Source organism: Elephas maximus, chromosome 5 (genome assembly GCF_024166365.1).
Source record: "Elephas maximus indicus isolate mEleMax1 chromosome 5, mEleMax1 primary haplotype, whole genome shotgun sequence".
In the NCBI taxonomy this organism is placed as follows: Eukaryota; Metazoa; Chordata; class Mammalia; order Proboscidea; family Elephantidae; genus Elephas; species Elephas maximus.
Window position 1 is genome coordinate 25644875 of NC_064823.1, and position 18662 is coordinate 25663536.

An 18662-nucleotide genomic window follows, 5' to 3' on the forward strand; every position below is an offset into this window, starting at 1 on the left:
TAGGAAAATCACATCAGAAGACAAAATGGTGGATAATCACACAATACTGGTCATCTTGGACTAGCCAAGTTGACACATATTTTTGGGGGGCACAGTCCAATCCATGACATACCTTACAGGGTTTCCAAGGAGCGGTTGATAGATTTGAACTGCCACCCTTTTGGTTAGCAGCTTAGCTCTTAACCACTACAAAACCAGGGTTGGAAGATGGGGGAGGGGAGAGGAGGCTAAGTGGATTTATTAGAAAAAGCCAGGGTTTCAAAGGGCTTAAGAGTTCACATTGGGGCCCTTCTTGCCAAAGGTGGGCATAACATTGACAAAATGCTGATTGTACTGCATTCAGACAGCCAGTCTTCTTGTTCTTCTCCTGTCTGGCCACTTTGGGAGTCTGACTTTCCCAGCTCAGAACAGGGAGACATGGATTTTACCTCCAAGCATGTGGCCAGCCACTTCCGGAGTGGTTAGGGCCTCCAACCTACTCTAGCTCAAGATAGCCTCATCCTCCCAGGCCATTCCTGACAATAGCATGACTTGATCTTCCATGGCAATGCCATCCAGGGATGCTGCACGAGCCTTGATCTGGGTGTCTCCTGGCCAGTCACTGTGAGGGTGTGCAGCTTCTGGGAACAAAGAGTTGCATGGAGGAGGCTGAGATGTGGCTCCCACTGCTGTTACCTCGAAGTCAGGGCCCAGAAAAGGAAGGAACAAGAATGGGCACGGCCCTCACCACTTGCTGTGAGCTTCATTACTGCTCAACCCTGTGGGTTTTATTGCACAATTTACCACAGTGCAGTGGCTTTTAAAAACTCATGTTGCATTATAGCAGAACCGGCAGTACAAATTCCTTATTTTCAAGGCCCTAATCTATTTGGCCTCAGCCTCCAACCTCATCTCATAGGAGTCTTCTTTGGCTCACAGTGATTCAGCTACACAGCTACGCTCCCACCTCAGGGTCTTTGAAATACCTGTTCATTCTGTCTGAAAATGCATTCCTCCTGTTCTTGTCGTGCTGGCTCCATTTAGGTTTCACCTTCAATTTCAAATTCTCATACTGTGATTCCAGGTCAGATTCCTAATCACTTTTTCTGAAGTACCATCCTCAAAGCCCCCACCAATATCACAATTATATCACCTTGTCTATTTTTTTCATAGCACTTATCACAATATAAAATTATCTGAAATATTTTATTATTCAGCTTACTAACATGTAAGATCCTTGATGATACTTCTTTATATCTATAGACTCTAACAAGGGCTGGTATACAGTGGGTACTCAATAAATATTTTTTGAGTCAGTGAACGAATTGATGGGGAAAAGTGCTTACATTATATTCTTTGTCCTACCATTAATGCTTTTGGAGCCCTGGTGGCGAAGTGGTTGGCTGTTATTCAAAAGATCAGCAGTTAGAATACACCAGCTGCTCCTTGGAAACCCTATGGGGAAGTTCTACTCTGTCCTATAGGGCCACTATGAGTTGAAATCGACTCGATGGCAGTGAGTTTGATTTTTAAGTATTGATGCTTTTATAAAAACAAACAAACAAACATATTTTTGAGCTATAAATTCATGTCAGGAAAAATATTCAGTCATATACTGTAAATCTTCCTTTAAGCTCTTCCCAGGGGATCAGTAGCAGTTTACTAGAGTGACTGAGCACTGGGAAAAAGAAAATACTCAGACTCTGGAAAGATTACTGGATATTGGCTCTGCACTGATGCTAAATCTAGGGGAAACAAAATGCCACTATGGTCCCCTAATCACATTGAGGCTTGTGGTGGTCTAGGAATAAAAGTTAATAGAAAAGTACAGCAACTACAAAAAGACAAGACCACTGAAGATTTAGAATCTCCAGAAATGAAATTTTGATTCACCAAGCAAGGCAGAGAACCCCGAGTAGCTGAGACCCTGACTCAGGACAAAGGAAATATAAATGAGATGTAGAAGGAAGGAGATAAAATTATCAACTAAGGCCATGTGGCCATTACAGAAACGAGGACTGCAGCAGCTATATCTTGATATCTTGGCTGTGTTTGTACATATACATATATACTTCTCTTTGTTTTCCCTTTCCTAGAATCTTATGCAAGTTTTGTTGGAGGTAAACTTTCCAACATAGTCTTTAGATAATAGAATATTCACATGTGGCTGTGACTGAATCTGAGGCGCAATTAACACAATTCAGAGACAAATAATCAATGGTTGGAACCTTGCATCTCCATATTTTGGGAAGAGAATGAGAATGCCTTCATTTGTCTAAAGGATAGTTCCATCATGCTAGGTGCAAACATAGGGTTTGCTTTGTTATTGTATGGAAGATATGCATGGATGTTGAGTAGATAAATGCGTAAACTGTGCCAATTATTAAGCTACTGTGTCTCAGGTCTAAGCGCACCATTTAATCTCTGCTTTGTAATGTTGTGGCTGGATTCTGCAAGCTGCATCTCTTTGTCAGCTGGCTCCCTGCTTGGCTCTGACAAAAGGAGCTGCTAGAGAGAACTGCAAAGCTTGAGAAAAGAAAAGAAACACGGTCCTTTCTGTTTGCTGACAGGTTGGGCTCCTCTCAGCATCACATCAGCATCATTTTTTCAACCCAGCTGTGGCATATTGCTCTTATGGAAGCAATTGAATCCAGTTTGCAGATTTTCCCAACTTTAAAGAGCCAGTTCCATTGTGCCTCTCAAAGATTCTAGTGCCAGTCAGTCAGCACTTTTTTTGAGAAGTCAGCATCCCTGCCCTGTGGGATACTGTCTTAGGCTGGTTTCTCTAGAGAAGCAAAACCACTGAAGTGTATATATATACATATATTTCAAGAGAATGGCTCATGCAGTTATAGAGGCTGGCAAGCCACAAATCCCTGGGTCAGGTGTCAGGGTAAAGGCTTCTCCTGACTCAAGTAGCTGCAGGGGCTGATGAACCCAAGCTCATTGGGTCAGATGGTCGGCTGCTGGCTCACAGGCTGCAGAGGCTGACAAATCCAAGATCAGCAGTCAGTATGGCAAGCAGCTGGCTCAAGTCTAAAGAACCAGAAGTCAGATGATGACAAGCCAGATGCAAGGCCCAGATCAAGCAAATGAGCTTTGCCAGAACATCCACATATATATTGGATGCAGGCCACATCCCCAAGGAAATTCCCTATACAACCATTGGTTGATCACATCAGAACACATCATAGAGGTCGACTACATCGTTAAAACTGTCAAATTACATTATTACTGAACTGCCAAACTCCATCATTACATAAGGGCTAAATCTCTGAGAATCACGGCCCAGAAAAGTCGTCACACAACCTTAACCACCACAGGTTCCTCCTCCAAGCACACAGACACTTGCTCCAGCTCAGTAATATTCTCTTTTTAGTGGCCTGAGTATACAAGTTCTAAGTTTTAGTAATTTCAACCTCTTCCTTCATTTTCCTAACCCCAGGGGTGGTAGCTGATGCTTGTAGTTCTAGCTCCATTACATCTTGATTTTCTTCAATTAAAAAAATTACTTTTTTAGTTTATTCTTTTATCTAGTTTAATTCTTTATATTAAATTCTCTCTTACGTGATTTTTATCTACTAACAAAGATCTATACACAATACAAAAACACTATATTTTTAACACTGAATAGACATTTAAAAAAATTCAGAATCCTTAATTGATCAGACTTGTGAATTCACATTCTTCAAAAGCCATTTTTTATCCTTTGTATGTACATCTTCCCTTTGTCAGCCCCTTGGAGATATGTTCTATTCATTATCATCTGGTTTCTAAGTGAAGGAGAATTTTAATTGATACATTTGGTCTGAGGTCTAAGTAGAAACTCAGCCTTTTAGATTTTCCAAATGGGATCATTCAAAGTGAACTGAATTAGAGTTGGGAATATGCCAATTTAGGTCAAGTAGAAACACACTAATCTTAAATATTTCTGTACTTTGTTTTTATTCTTTATCTTTTGGAACAAATAGAATACAATAGTATATAAGTTGTTTCTGAGATGTCAGGTGAACGGAACACTGTTGCTTGAAATTCAAGAACAATGTTTTCTCATATTTGATCAGCATTTTAAATATATGAAAAACCAAAGCACACATGATGATAAGTATATAAACCACGCCCACAAGATGGTGTGTAAGGGATCTTATGACTTAGGTTTACTCACAGTTCACCCCATGCCTTAGACTATGGCAGTCCCCCAAAACCGATGGATTGAAGCTACAGAAATACTTCTTATCTTGAGTTTATGGGTAGGGGCTATCAGTGACATATCTGTAAGAATCTAGGGAAGACAGAGACTGATATTCTACAAGGCATTAGCTAATAGACAAAGTCAGAAGCCCCAAAACTGTGCTGTGCAGTCCTTTGGTAAATTTCTTTGGTAGCTTCCAAATTGGCAGAACTGTTTTATCAATTGTCTTTATCTTTTAACTCTTATGTACTAAGCATTCAGATCCTATGGAAGCTAGGCAGAAAGGTAAGAAATAACCATTACTTCCAAGAAACTTGCCCCACAAGTGACCTAACCACTAGCTGTATTGTCATGAGTAGCCACTGTTAGCTGAAGATAATTCAAAAAGGATTGCAGCAGTACCTCTACAGGGAACTTCCAGAAATCAAGCCGAATTCAGAAGAGGAGGTAGAAAGAGGGATATCATTGCTGATGTCAGAAGGATCTTGGCTGAAAGCAGAGACTACCAGAAAGATGTTCACTTCTGTTTTACTGACTAAGTAAAGGCATTCGACTGTGTGGATCATAGCAAATTATGGTTAGTATTTCAAAGAATGGGAATTCCAGAACACTTGATATGCTCATGCAGAACCCGTACATAGAAAAAAAGTCAGTCATTCGAACAGAACAAGGGAATACTAACTGCATAGTTTAAAATCTGAAAAGGTGTGCCTCAAGGTTGTATCCTTTCACCATACTTATTTAATCTGCATGCTGAGCAAATAATCTGAGAAGCTGGACTATATAAAGAGCACAGTGTCAGGACTGGAGGAAGTCTCATTATAAACCTGTGGTATGCAGATGACACGACTTTACTTGCTGAAAGTGAAAAGGACTTGAAGCACTCACTGAAGATCAAAAGCTACAGCCTTCAGTATGGATTACGCCTCAACATAAAGAAAACAAAAATCCTCACAACTGGACCAATAAGCAACATCACGATAAAGGGAGAAAAGATGGAAGTTGTCAAGGATTTCATTTTACTTGGATCCACAATCAGTGCCCATGGAAGCAACAGTCAAGAAACCAAAGGACATATTGCATTGGGCAAATCTGCTGCAAAAGACCTCTTTAAAGTGTTAAATATCAAAGATGTCACTTTGAGGACAAGTTGTTCCTGACCCAAGCCATGGTCTTTTCAATTACCTAATATACACGGTAAAGCTGGACAATGAATAAGGAAGACTGAAGAAAAATTGATGCCTTTGAATTATGGTATTGGCGAAGAATATTGAATATACTGCGGACCGCCAAAAGAATAAGCAAATGTGTCTTGGAAGAAGTACAACCAGAATGCTCCTTAGAAGCAAGGATGGCAGGACTACATCTCACATACTTTGGGTGTGTTATCAGGAGCCATTAGTCCCCAAAGAAGAACTTCATGCTTGATAAAGTAGAGGATCAGAGAAAAAGAGGAAGACCCTCAGTGAGATGGATTGACACAGTGGCTACAATAACGGGCTCAAACACAGTAACAATTGTGAGGATGTCACAGGACCGGGCAGAGTTTCATTCTGTTGTACATAGGGTTGCTATGAATCAGAACTGACTTGACGGCACCTAACAACGACAACAACATTGAACGAACAAATCTGTGTTAGAAGTGCAGCCAGAACACTTCTTAGAAGAGATGGTGAGACTTCGTCTCACATGCTTAGGACATGTTATCACAAGGATACCTAACAACAACAGTCATTGTAACATCAAATTTGGCCTGTCAGTTTTATGACTCATCTGTTAAAATGGTACCTGACAATTCAATATGTCACAGGAGAAGATTTGTTATTTTTCATTTCTAGCCTTTCTTCCTCCTTACCTTTATCCATCAATTCTCCTAGAAGAGAATGGAAAGAGTGGACTTGCGAAGAATGGAAATTCCAGAACACTTGTGTGAAGCAGAGTTGGGAACATGGGGTGGGGAAAAGAATTAGAGAATCTGAAAGAACCAAGAAGAGGCACAATTTCTTTTCTTTTTTTTTTTTTTTAAAGGTACTCAAGCTGAGATTAAAGAAAGAGTATTGGGATTTGGTTATGAGAGGTTCTGGAGCAGCTGTGGGATGAGAGAGAAGAGAGGAAACAGGCTGTTGAGAAGTGTTATTGTGGATTACAAATGTGACCTTGCTTCATGTCCTTAGAGAGATGCATCTAAAGATGTAAATTTCTTAAAATACGTTTTGTTTCTGGACTATGCTTCTCCGAGATTCCATGCGAGGACTGGGCAATATGGTACTGACTTATTTTGAAGTTTTGTATAGGATACAGCTCGTTTCCATACATTATCATTTAAATGAAGGAACTTCAGTTTAATATATCAGGTTTTAATTTTGGGGGGTACATGTTTCCGTTGTGGTTCTTATATAAGTTGTGGCTTAGTGTCTCTTTCTTTCCCTACTTCCGATTCACTGTAGTACAAATGTGTTTTCTGAGGAAATTTACTGAAGTTGAGATAAGAGTTATGTGTACACAGCAAGCAGGGAGCGTTAGGCTCTTTGAAAGCTGCTAAAAGTTATAAAAAAAAATAAAACCCAGTTAGCTTCCAGTAATTGTTAGTCCTAAGACTGGACCAACATTAGATGGCTAGTAAATCATTGCTCAGGACAGTTCATGCACCCAGGCCAAGAACTTCACGGAATACCTCTGATATTGTCATTGATTTTGTCACTCTCTGGAAAATAGACTCTTTAATAACACACCGTGTTTTTGGTTATCCAGATTCTCATTTGTCTCCAGTCTAAATAACTTGGCACTTTTATTGCTATGGAAACCTCAGTGGCGTAGTGATTAAAGCACTGTGGCTGCTAACCAAAAGGTCAGCAGCTGGAATCCACCAGGCGCTCCTTGGAAACTCTATGGCGTAGTTCTACTCTGTCCTATAGGGTCACTATGAATTGACTTGATGGCAACAGGCTTGGTTTTTTTCTTTTTTTTTTTAGTTGCCATTTTTTTTTATAGCTGCTATCACTACTGCTTCTATCATTTAATGCAGTTGGCTAACTTTTACTGATTGCTTACATTGTTCCAGGTATTATGCTAGGTACCCTACACATGATTTCATTTAAGTTTGTACTTGTGTAACTTCTATTCTATGCAATAGACCCTAACATTTCATTTAATTCTTAGATATCCCTGTTATGAATTAAATTGTGTTCCTCCCAAAAGATATGTTGACATACTAGCCCTCGTACTTGTTAATGTGGCCTTGTTTGGAGAAATAGATTCTTTCTTTGAAGATACTATCAGTTAAGTTATACAGGAGTAGGGTAGGGTAGGGTAGGGCCTAGTCTTAATCCCTTCTAAGTGGCGTCTTATAAAAAGGAAGAACAGACACAGACAGGGTGTGACACACAAGGGGAAAATACCATGTGAATATACATCTACAAGCCAAAGGACACCAAGATGTGCCATGAGATGCCAGGGGCCACCAGAAGCTGTAAGTGAAAAGGAAGGATTTTCTCCTCTAGCCAACAGAGAGTGCATAGCCCCATCAACATTATGAATTCAAACTTCTAGCCCCTTGTCTTAGTTATCTAGTACTGTCAGAAATACCACAAGTGGGTGGCTTTAACAAACAAAAATTCATTTTCTCACAGTTTAGGAGGCTAGAAGTTTGAATTCAGGGTGCAGGCTCTACAGGAAGGCTTTCTGTCTCTGTTGAGCTCTGTGGGAATGTCCTTTTCTCTTTTCAGCTTCTGTTTTTTGGTTTCTTGGAAATCTCATGTAGCTTGGCATCTATCTTTCCCCATCTCTGCTTGCTTGCTTCCTTGCTTAATCTGTTTTCTTTTATATCTAAAGAAAACATTGATTTAAGACATACCTTACACTAATATTGTCTCATTAACATAAAGAAGACTCCTAAATGGGATTATAACCACAGATATAGGGGTTGGGATTTATAGCACATACTTTTGACTTGATGGCAATGGGTAATTTTGGGGTACACAGATTCAATCCATAACATTCCACTCTTTGCCCCCCCCAAATTCATGTCCTTCCCACATGCAAAAGACATTCATCCCATCATATTATCCCAAAAGTCTTAAATAAACTTCAAACCCAAAATCTCACCTTCTGAATCATCTAAATCAAATATGGGTGAGACTTTAGGCATATTCCATCTTGGGGAAAAATTCCTCTTTATCTGTGAACCTAGAACACAAGATATCTGCTTCCAAAGTACCATGGTAGATCAGGCACAAGGTACAAATTTCCATTACAAATGGGAGAAATTGGAGGGAAAGAAGAGTTAACAAGCACCAAGCCAGTCCAAAACCCAGCAAAACAAATTACATTACATCTCAAGGCTTAAACATAATCCTCTGTTTTCTGACACCATCTGGGCAATGTCCATGCCCTCCAGGCTCTGAGTGTAGACCATAGCCTCCAGATTCTGGATGTAGGCCTCTCAGCCCTGGGCAGAGGCCCCACCTTCCAAGCCCACTGGTAGAGAAACCTCATCCCTTGGCTTTGGGTGGCCCTGCTCTCTGAGGGGAGAAACTGCTCCCTCAGTCTTGGCATGCCTGTTCTTCTGCCCCTTGGGCATGGCAGTCCACCTGCTCAGTTTTTGGCATTGGCCCTATCCTCCTGCCACACTTGTAAACAGCAGTCCCACACTGTGGAAATGGGTTGGTAAAGATCTGACTCTTTGAAATTAAGGAACCTGTGGCTCCATTGTTTGAAACCCAAGAGGCCATGGCTCCAACCTTTGAGACCTAGGTTTCTGTTGCTCCACCCTTAAAAACTTAGGAGGTTGTGGCTCCACCCCTTGAAACCAAGTCAGCCCTACTTCCAATGTTCCTTCTAACAGTTCTGCTGATCTTTAAGCTGCTCCAGGGAAGGTCCTTTTCTTTTCTTGGAGGACAAGAGATGTAGCTCCTTTGGTCTGTTTCCTGCCTATAGAATTCAAGAGGCAAACAGCTTTCCTTCTGTCTTAGTTATCTAGTGCTGATATAACAGAAATAGCACAAGTAGATGGCTTCAACAAATAGAAGTTTATTCTCTCACAGCCGAGTAGGCTAGAAGTCCAAATTCAGGGTGTTGCTCCAGGGGAAGGCTTTTTCTGTTGGCTCCGGAGGAAGGTCCTTGTCATCAATCTTCCCCTGGACAAGAAGCTTCTCAGTCAAGAACCCTGGGTCCAAAAGAAGTGCTCTTCTCCTGGCACTACTTTCTTGATGGTATGAAGTTCCCACTGTCTCTCTGCTTGCTTCTCTTTTATATCTCAAAAGAGATTGGCTTAAAACACAACCTAACCTTGTACATTGAGTCATGCCTCATTAACATAACTGCACAATCCCATCTCATTAACATCATAGAAATAGGATTTACAACACATAGGAAAATCATATCAGATGACAAAATGGTGGACAATCACACGATACTGGGAATCATGGACTAGCTAAGTTGACAGATATTTTGGGGGGACACAATTCAATCCATGACACCTTCCTTTCTTCCTTTCTCTCTCCACTTCAGCCTAAACTGATGGATTTTCTGCTGTGGTAGTTGGTTAGATCCATTAGCCACGGGCTTAATCTCTTTAACAAAAGACTGAGTCACCAAGTCCTCAGTGAGAGTTTTAGGGCACATATTCTTAGTTTGTAGAACAGAATTTTCCAAATCATTAAATTCTGGTTTAATTTTGCACTGTTCATCTTTAAGCCCATCTCTTTTCTATAGCATTTTACTGTAAGTGGCAAGGAGCACTGGCCCTTTAAGATATTGCTCAGAAATACCCTAAGCCAAATACCAAGGATCATTACTTACAAGTTCTGCTTTTCACCAAATATTTGAACATAATTCAGACAAGTTCTTTATCACTGCATGAAAAGCATTGTCCTTTCTCCATTGTCCAAACACATGTTCATCATTTCCTTTGAAAGCTTCACCAGAAACACATTTAACATCCACATATCTAGTAACATTCTGTTGATGGCACCATATGAATTTTCTATGACAATACTTTCTCTATAGCTCTCCTCACTTCCTTTTGAGCACTCGCCAGAATTGCCATTGATGTCTTAATTCTACCAATAGTCTCTTCAAGGCAGTCTAGGGCCTCACTATGAAACACATCGAAATTCCCCCAGCTTCTACTCATTACCCAATTCCAAAACCACTTCAACATTTTAGGCATTTGTTAGAGCAGCACCCAAACTCTTAGTTATCTAGTGCTGCTATAACAGAAATGCCATACATATGCGGCTTTAGTAAACAGAAATCCATGTTCTCACAGTTTAGGAGGCTAGAAGTTTGAATTCAGGGCACAGGCTCTAGGGGAAGGATTTTCTCTCTGTTAGCTCTGAGGGAAGGTCCTTGTCTCTTTTTTGCTTCTGTTTCTTGGTTTCTTAGAGATCTCATGTGGCATGTATCTTCTTCCATCTCTGCTTGCTTGTTTCCTTGCTTAATCTACTCTCTTCTACATCTCAAAAGAGATGGCTTTAAGACACACCCTATACTAATAATGCTTCATTCACATAACAAAGAAAACCCTTTCCCAAATGGGATTATAACCACAGGTATAGGGATTAGAATTTAGAACACATACTTTTCGAGGATGTAATTCAGTCCATAACACCTCCAGATATGTCAGAAAATCTATTTATGTTCTTTAAAGCCAATCATTTTGTGGTATTTTTTCATGGCATCCTTAGGAAATTAAGACACTTGCAAGATAGGTATTTTTAACCGTATTAATTAACCCCAGAGCCCTTGTGGTGCAGTGGTTAAGAGCTCAGCTGCTAAACAAAAGTTCAGCAGTTTGAATCCACCAGCCACTCCTTGGAAACCCTATGGGGGCAGTTCTACTCTGTCCTATAATAGGATCTCTATATTTTTATGAGTTGGAATCGACTCAATGGAAATGGGTTTAATTAACCCCAGAAAATTTAACTTGCTTCACATGTTCACAGTTAATACATGTTAGAGCCAGGTTCTGAATCTGGGTTGGCCTACTCTAAAACTCAGATCATCATTCAAATTCCACCTTCAATTATAGAAGTGAATATGCAAGTAAGAATTTTTTTGGTAGAAAATACTTGGGTCATCTTTAGTAATGTAGTTGACTTAATTAGAAGGAAAAACTCCATGTGCTCAGGGGTGTTCTTTCAACTCCCCTCTCAATATAGAGGGTATTTGTTTTTGACTCTATCATAATTCATGCCAGAGTATATGAGAGTCTATCAGTATACTCTTACCTAACCCCTTTAATCCCACATGCCCTCTTGGTCAATTGGCAACAGCAAACAACTGCTAATAAAAGGCTTCAATACCAGGAGATTAAATAAGGTAGGGGGTTGATTTTCTACTCACACAGCATGAAGTGTGGAATCAGCCAGTCTTGGGCTAAGATAAGAGTTCCTGGGTTGTGTAAGGAGCCCCGGTGGCACAGTGGTTAAGAGATAGGCTGCCAACCAAAAGGTTAGCAGTTGTAATCCACCAGCTGCTCCTTGGAAACCCTATGGGGCAGTTCTACTCTGTCCTATAAGATTGCTATGAGTCAGAATTGGCTGGATGGCAATAAGTGTTTTGGGCTTTGAGTGATATAAACAATTAACACACCCAGCTGCTAACTGAAAGATGACTCAAGGCACCCAGCGGTGCCTAAGAAGAAAGGCTTGATGATATACTTCAGAAAAATCAGCCACTGAGAGTCCTATGGAGTGCAGTTGTACTCTGACACCTGGGGGTTGCCATGAGTCAGAATCAACTCAATGACAACTGACAGTTGTGGTGGTGGTGGTGGTGGGGTGGGGAGGAGTGGTATGGGCAGCTCTATTATCTCATCAGCGACTCAGATTCCTACTTTCCTGTTCCTCCATTATTAAGTTGTGGCTTCATCTTCAAGGTGCCTCCATGATCACAGAGGGACCCTAGCTATCATATCTGAGTTCTACAGGGAAGAATGAGATGGGCCCTAAAATGACTTAAAAAAAAAAAAATTCGTTGCTGTCGAGTTAATTCTGACTCAAAGTGACCCAACAGAGTAGAGTAGAACTGCCTCATAGAGTTTCCAAGGAACAGCTGGTGGATTTGAACTGCTAACCTTTTGGTTAGCAGCCATAGCTCTTAACCACTGTGCCACCTAGACTTCTTTAAAGAGCTTTCCTAGGGGCTCCACCCAGTGACTTCTGTTTATATCACACAAGTCGTAACAGCAAGGGTCGATGGGAAATGTTGGCCATTAATTAACTTTTGGAGGGATCAGTTCATGGGGAAGGGCATCATGTTTGGTAAAGTAGCGGGTCAGTGAAAAAGAGGAAGACCCTCAATGAGATGGGCTGACACAGTGGATGCAACAATGAACTCAAACATAACAACAATTGTGAGGATGGCACAAGACTGGGCAGAGTTTCGTTCTATTGTACATAGGGTCACTATGTATTGGAACTGACTGATGGCACCTGACAACAGTAATTAATTTTTGGCTGAACCCATTGCTGTTGTTATGTACATCTCTTGGTGATTTGTATAACATTTGGACTTCCCAAATTATTACACTTAGGTTGATGATATCACTTTTTGTGTGTGAAAAGATATATATTCAAAAGCTTTGTGGAATTCTCCCACCAAAGGGAGTCTTTTCTCCCAGTCATTCTTGGTAAGCCCCAAATAACATGTCTGCAAATGTGAATGTAGTCTGTTTTCTGCTACCCCATACAGGGATTCTGTTGTAAGAAAAAGAGAATAGATATTGTGTAGTCAATTAGCAGTTTTTTTCATACTTCCTGAACAGAGTAATGCCTTCACAAGACCCCTGGATGTTTTGATTCAACTTTCTCTAGCTGTATTTAGAAAACATTATTTCCATTGTGCTAATCACAAAAAAAAGTTTCTTTAATCACCTTAGCTTTCTTCTCTCTTATCAAATTGTTTCTCTTTCTAATCAATTTCTACATTTTGAACCATAATATGCAGTGCACAGATTGTCCTTAAATCAATTTGCTTTGTTCTTTTTTCTAATCAAAATATGTAGGTCACTCAATTGTTTTTTCTTTCTCTTTAATCATTTCTGAATCAATCCTGAATTCTCTAGGTGAATCAACTAATTGCAGGTTGATGGGCTTCTCATATTATTCCTGAAATAGATCCAAAAGGGAGATCTATAAGAACTCCAACTCAGTGTGAAAGGAAGAATAATGAATTTCAAGAACAGAAGTAGCCTGTTTGTTTTTAATATCCATTAAGGTTCAGAAATCAAAAGCTATTTTTTTTGTCCTTTCAAGTTTTGCAGAAGTCAATACAATGTTTTAAAAAAAGCGTTGCCTCTTACTTTCTTATTCTCTGCAGTTCACTGTACCTAGTTGTTAGAACTAATAAGCTCAAGTCAGTTTCTAATTTGAGAAGTTCTGTCCTGGGCACGACTTATACAAGAATCCCTACCTCAGAAGTCTTGGTCTTCAGGTCAAATTCTATTCTTCATATGGTATACATGGCTGTTTCCACACTTTTTAAGTAAATAATACAATCAAGTATTATTTAAACGACATAAGGAAGCCTTGTTTACTCCTAGCAGGAGTTCTTGGACAATTACTCCTCTGCCTTATACTTCGAGTTACTGAACTAAATGTCTGGCTTTGTTCCCTTGAACTCATTGTACCTACTTGTTACTCTCTGAGTTTGCTGATTTCTCTGAATTTAATAGCTGATCAAATGACCCTTGACTTGATTTTGGAATGAACTATGTGCATTTTGTGTTATATGTTTAAAATACTGTGTATTCCTTACCCAATCCATTGTTAGAGGCCTAAATAAACCTGCCAGGCTGATTTCCTGCTTGTTTATAGTTGTTTCAAAGATGGGGGGGCCTGTTGCTATTGCTTTCCATTCATTTGTTTTACTTTGTTTTAACTTCATGTGGAACTGAGAAGAAGGAATAGAGTAAAACTGTACTACATTTTTGTAGAGTTCCTAATTTTTTGAGTTTGGCTCAGATTTTTTTCTGACCTTCGCCTCCTCTTACTGGAGCTTTTATGCCTCTTTTCTGGTATGTTTTAATTATTCCATTAAACAGGCCATTACAGTGGTAACATCTTTCCTAAGGACCCCTTCATCCTAGTCTTTGGTTTTTCTGACTTTTGTTTCTTTGCTGTCTCAAACCCTGGAAGGACTACTTCCAAAGTTCCTATGTACTCAGCCTGATCTTGAAATGACTCAAACATGTTTCTACCTGACGCTTTATATTTTCTGACAAATTCCCTTATGGGTGAACAGTCTGTTGCAGCTGTAAGTCTGTCTGCAGATCTTTGGGAGCCATGGATTCCCCTCAGGATCTGCCTTTTATGTAGCACAGTGGTTCTCTACTGGGCGCAACTTTGCCCCCCAGGGGAAACATGACAACATCTGGAGACATTTTGAGTTGTCACAACTGGGATGGGAGTGCTATTGGCATCTAGTGAGTGAAGCCCCAGGATGCTGATAAATGTCCTACAACGCACAGTGTAACTCCCCATAATGAAGGATAATTTGTTCCAAAATGTCAATAGTGCCAAGGTTGAGAAAATCTGATGTAGCAGATGCTTTGGGGGTACACTGGGAGGCTCTCCAGTCTGCTTTCAGTGCCTAGGCCATAAGAGCTTCTTTTAAAGGGAACGCTCCTGATTTCCTGCGGCCACAGCAGATGACACTGCTGCTGCAGGGGACTCAGAGCTGTCAATCTCCCTGTGGCTCTCCATGTCTTCAGGAAGTAGGGGAAGGTAGAGGTGGAGGAAGAAATTCCTGTACCTTCTGACTTGTGGTACAGCTCAAGTACACTTGGTTCACACATCCCAGAGGCTGATCACTGGGAGACCAATGAAGTGGTGACAGAATCCTACAGTACTTTACCCCCAGTTTTTTTCTGTCAGATTTATTGAGGTATAATTTACATATAAAACAATTCACCCTTTTTAAAGGCATATAGTTCTATGAATTTTGACAAGTACATAAATTTATGTCACCACCACCACAGTAAAGATATAGAATGCTCAGACATCTAACTCAATTGGCATAACATAATCTATAAAGAAAACGTTCTGCATCTGACTGTGGTAAGTAGATTCTTTGGCCTGCAAAGAACCATCTAAGATACATCTACTGGTTCCATCCTTACTGGAGCAAAGGAGAATGAAGAAACCAAAGATTTCTTTGGTTCAGGGAAAGATTAATCCAAAGGACTGAACCACACCCTACACCAGACTGAGCCCAGGAACAACGAGGTGGTGCCTGGTTTACACTACTGACTGCTCTGGCAGGGATAACAGAGGGTCCCAGACAGGGTGGGAGAAAAACGTGGAACAAAATTTAAATTCATACACACACACAAAGACCAGGCTTGGTGGCCTGACAGAGACTGGAGAAACCCTGAGATAATGGCACCAAGATACCCTTTACACTCAGTACTGAAATCACTCCTGAGGTTCATCTTTCAGCCAAAGATTAGACTGGTCTATCTACAGGGCCAACAAGAACACACGTGAGGAATGTGCTTTGTCATTAAATCATGCATACAAGACTAAATGTGTACAGTAGCCCAAAAGCAAAGACAAGAAGGCAGGAAAGGACAAGAAGACTGGATGAATGGAAACAGGGAAGGTAGTCAGAGAGGTTAGGGGTGGGGAGTGGAAGAGGAGAGTGTTGAGAGTTGGCAACCAAGGTCACAAGACAATTTGTGTATTAACTGTTTAATGAGAAACTAATTCACTCCGTAAACTTTCACCTAAAGCACACACATACAAAAGATACAGAACACTTCAATCAACTCAAAATCTTTCCCTGGGCTCCATGTATAGGGAATCCCTCCCTTTCTCTCCAGCTTCAGGCAACTACTGATGTCCTTTTTGTCTCGATAGTTCTGAATAGTTCCAGAATGTTACCTTTTGATTCTGGCTTCCTTCATTTAACATAATGCTTTGGAGACTCACACAGGCTGTTGTGAGTATGAGTAGTTCATTCTTTTTATTGCCCTGCTCTACTGTACGCAGGTACCATGATTTGTTTATCCGTTCACCAGATGACGCACATTTGCTTTTTTCTTTATGCTTTTTTCCCCCAGTTTTGGGTGATTGTTGTTGTTATTGTGTCTGTGTGTGTAGAAATATGTTTTTATTTCTCTTGAGTAAATTCCTTGGAGTGATATGCAAGGTTGTATGGTAAGTGTATGTTTGACCATGCACAAAACTGCCACACTGTTTTCCGGAGCAGCTGTGCAATTTTGCATTACTATCAACAGCCCGTGAAAGTTTCAGTTGTTCCTTATGCTTCGAAACACTTGGTATTGTGAGGTTGTTGTTGTTACATATTGTTAGGTGCAGTCTACAGAGTAGAAACCCCCATAGGGTTTCCAAGGAGCGGCTGGTGGATTTGAACTGCCGACCTTTGGGTTAGCAGCCTAGTTTTTAACCACTGCGCCACCAGGGCTCCTCATAGGCATGTAGTGGTATCTTATTACGAATTTAATTTGTGTTTCCCTAATGACTAATCATCTTGAGCATCTTTTCATATGCGTATATCTTTTTCGGGTGAAATATTTATTCATATATTTTGCTCAATTTTGTTGTCCTCTTGTTGAGATTTGAGAGGTTTTTATTATTCTGGATATCAGTCTTTATCAGATATGTGTCTTGCAACTATTTTCTTTTAGTCTGTGCCTTGTATTTTTTTTTTTTAATATATGAGTGTCATTTGATAAAGTCCAACTTATAAAAAAAAAATTTTTATAGTTCCTGCTTTTCATGTCCCAAGAACTCTTTGCCTAACCCAAGGTCTCAAAGAATTTCTCCTGTTTTCTTCCAGAAATTTTAGAGATTTAGACTTTACATTTAGATCTATGATATATTTTAAATTAATTTTTATATATGATGCAATGTATAGGTCCAGGTTCATTTTTGCATGCGGTTGTCCAATTTCAATGCCAATTTAGTCACAATACATACAATCCTTGTACTCCTCCTCTGTATGATTCTTCTTGACTAATCCTCCCCTTGGTCCCCACAGGTAGGAAATGGACCCTGCAGGGATTCTTACTGGATATGATTTTCACAATATATGCCTTTTGTCACACCTCTTATCAGTGGAGCAATGGCAGGATGAAGGCATGCTGGCATTTGGAATTCTACAAGGTTGATTATCTCAGTATTGAGGCCTAGAGCTTTCCACATAACCTCAAATGTACACGTTGTTGTTAGTTGCTGTTGAGTCAGGTAGACCTCATGGCAAACCCATGTATGATAGAACAAAACATTACCCCGTCCTGTGTTTCTTCATGATTGTTGGTACACTCGAGTCCATTGTTGCGGCCACTGTGTGTTTTGAGTGACTTCCAGTCTAAGAGGCTCATCTTTCAGCACTGTATTAGATAATATTCTGTTGTGATCCATAGGGTTTTCATTGGCTAATTTTCAGAATTAGATCACAAGATCTTTTCTCCTAGTCTGTCTTAGTTTGGAAGCTCTTCTGAAACTTGTCTACCATGGGTAACCCTGCCGGTGTTTGAAATACCAGTGGTATAGCTTCTAGCATCACAGCAACATGCAAGCTACCACTGTATGAAGAACTGATAGATGAGTGTTGGCAAAAGAACGTTATGGCCCTCAGTTTTCCTCTGTCTACTTCAGCACTGTTCATGAAATTAGTGATTCTTGGGAAGAATCCCCCTTCCCATGAAAACATGTGAATCTAGTGCAAGAGGGAGTTGGTAATATGAGTACAGGAAGTCTGTAGAATTCACGGAGTTCAAGCACCTCTGTAGACTTCTCTGTATACAAATGGAAGTCAAAGATATTCTGTTTGATTCTTGGTTAGCAGGGCTGGGAACATCTGGGATCAGAAACCATAGAACCAAACCCAGTGCAGCAGAGGTGCAGAAGAGGCCAGAAGAAGTCCATGAAGACAGACTCATTCAGATGGGGGACGTTTAAGGGGAGATTAGGTGGAAAAAAACACAATCCTTGGACTGACAGTGTTAATTTTGAATCCTAATCCCAAAGACAGTGGAATGTCAGACACATTGGATAATATTGTATGAGAGAAATTCTAATGGAAATTTATGTATCATTTTCACTTGTCTCATATCTCATTTGTGCTGATAACAACTTCATGGGTATTATTCCTAGTTCTTAAATAAGGGAAAAAAATATATATATATATATAACATACAGGTATGGAAAATTCAGTGATGTTTGTTCCCAAGGTCACAGAGTGAGTGATGGCAGAGCTAGGATGTAAATCCAGTGTTTGGCTTCACCTTCAGTGTTTCTTTCCACTATGCCATAAGGACCCCTCTTTCTGGAATTGGGGCACAGATTCTGAATTCTCTCTCTGTATCTATCTCTCTCTCTATTTTTCCCTTTCTTATAGATTGCATGAATCTGGAGATTAGGACAGGACTGTATCTGTAAACGGGGCTGAAGTGGCCCCAACTCCAAGGTGGAAGGATGGATGAATCAAAGGTCAAACTTTTAATTAAACTACTCTTCAGTCC

The 18662-nt window shown here is 40.2% G+C and overlaps 1 pseudogene; it reads right to left on the bottom strand.

Moving 5' to 3' along the window:
• Window positions 1-267: 267 nt before the first annotated feature.
• Window positions 268-18662, bottom strand: part of LOC126077499 (FAU ubiquitin-like and ribosomal protein S30) — a 55436-nt pseudogene continuing 37041 nt past the window's right edge.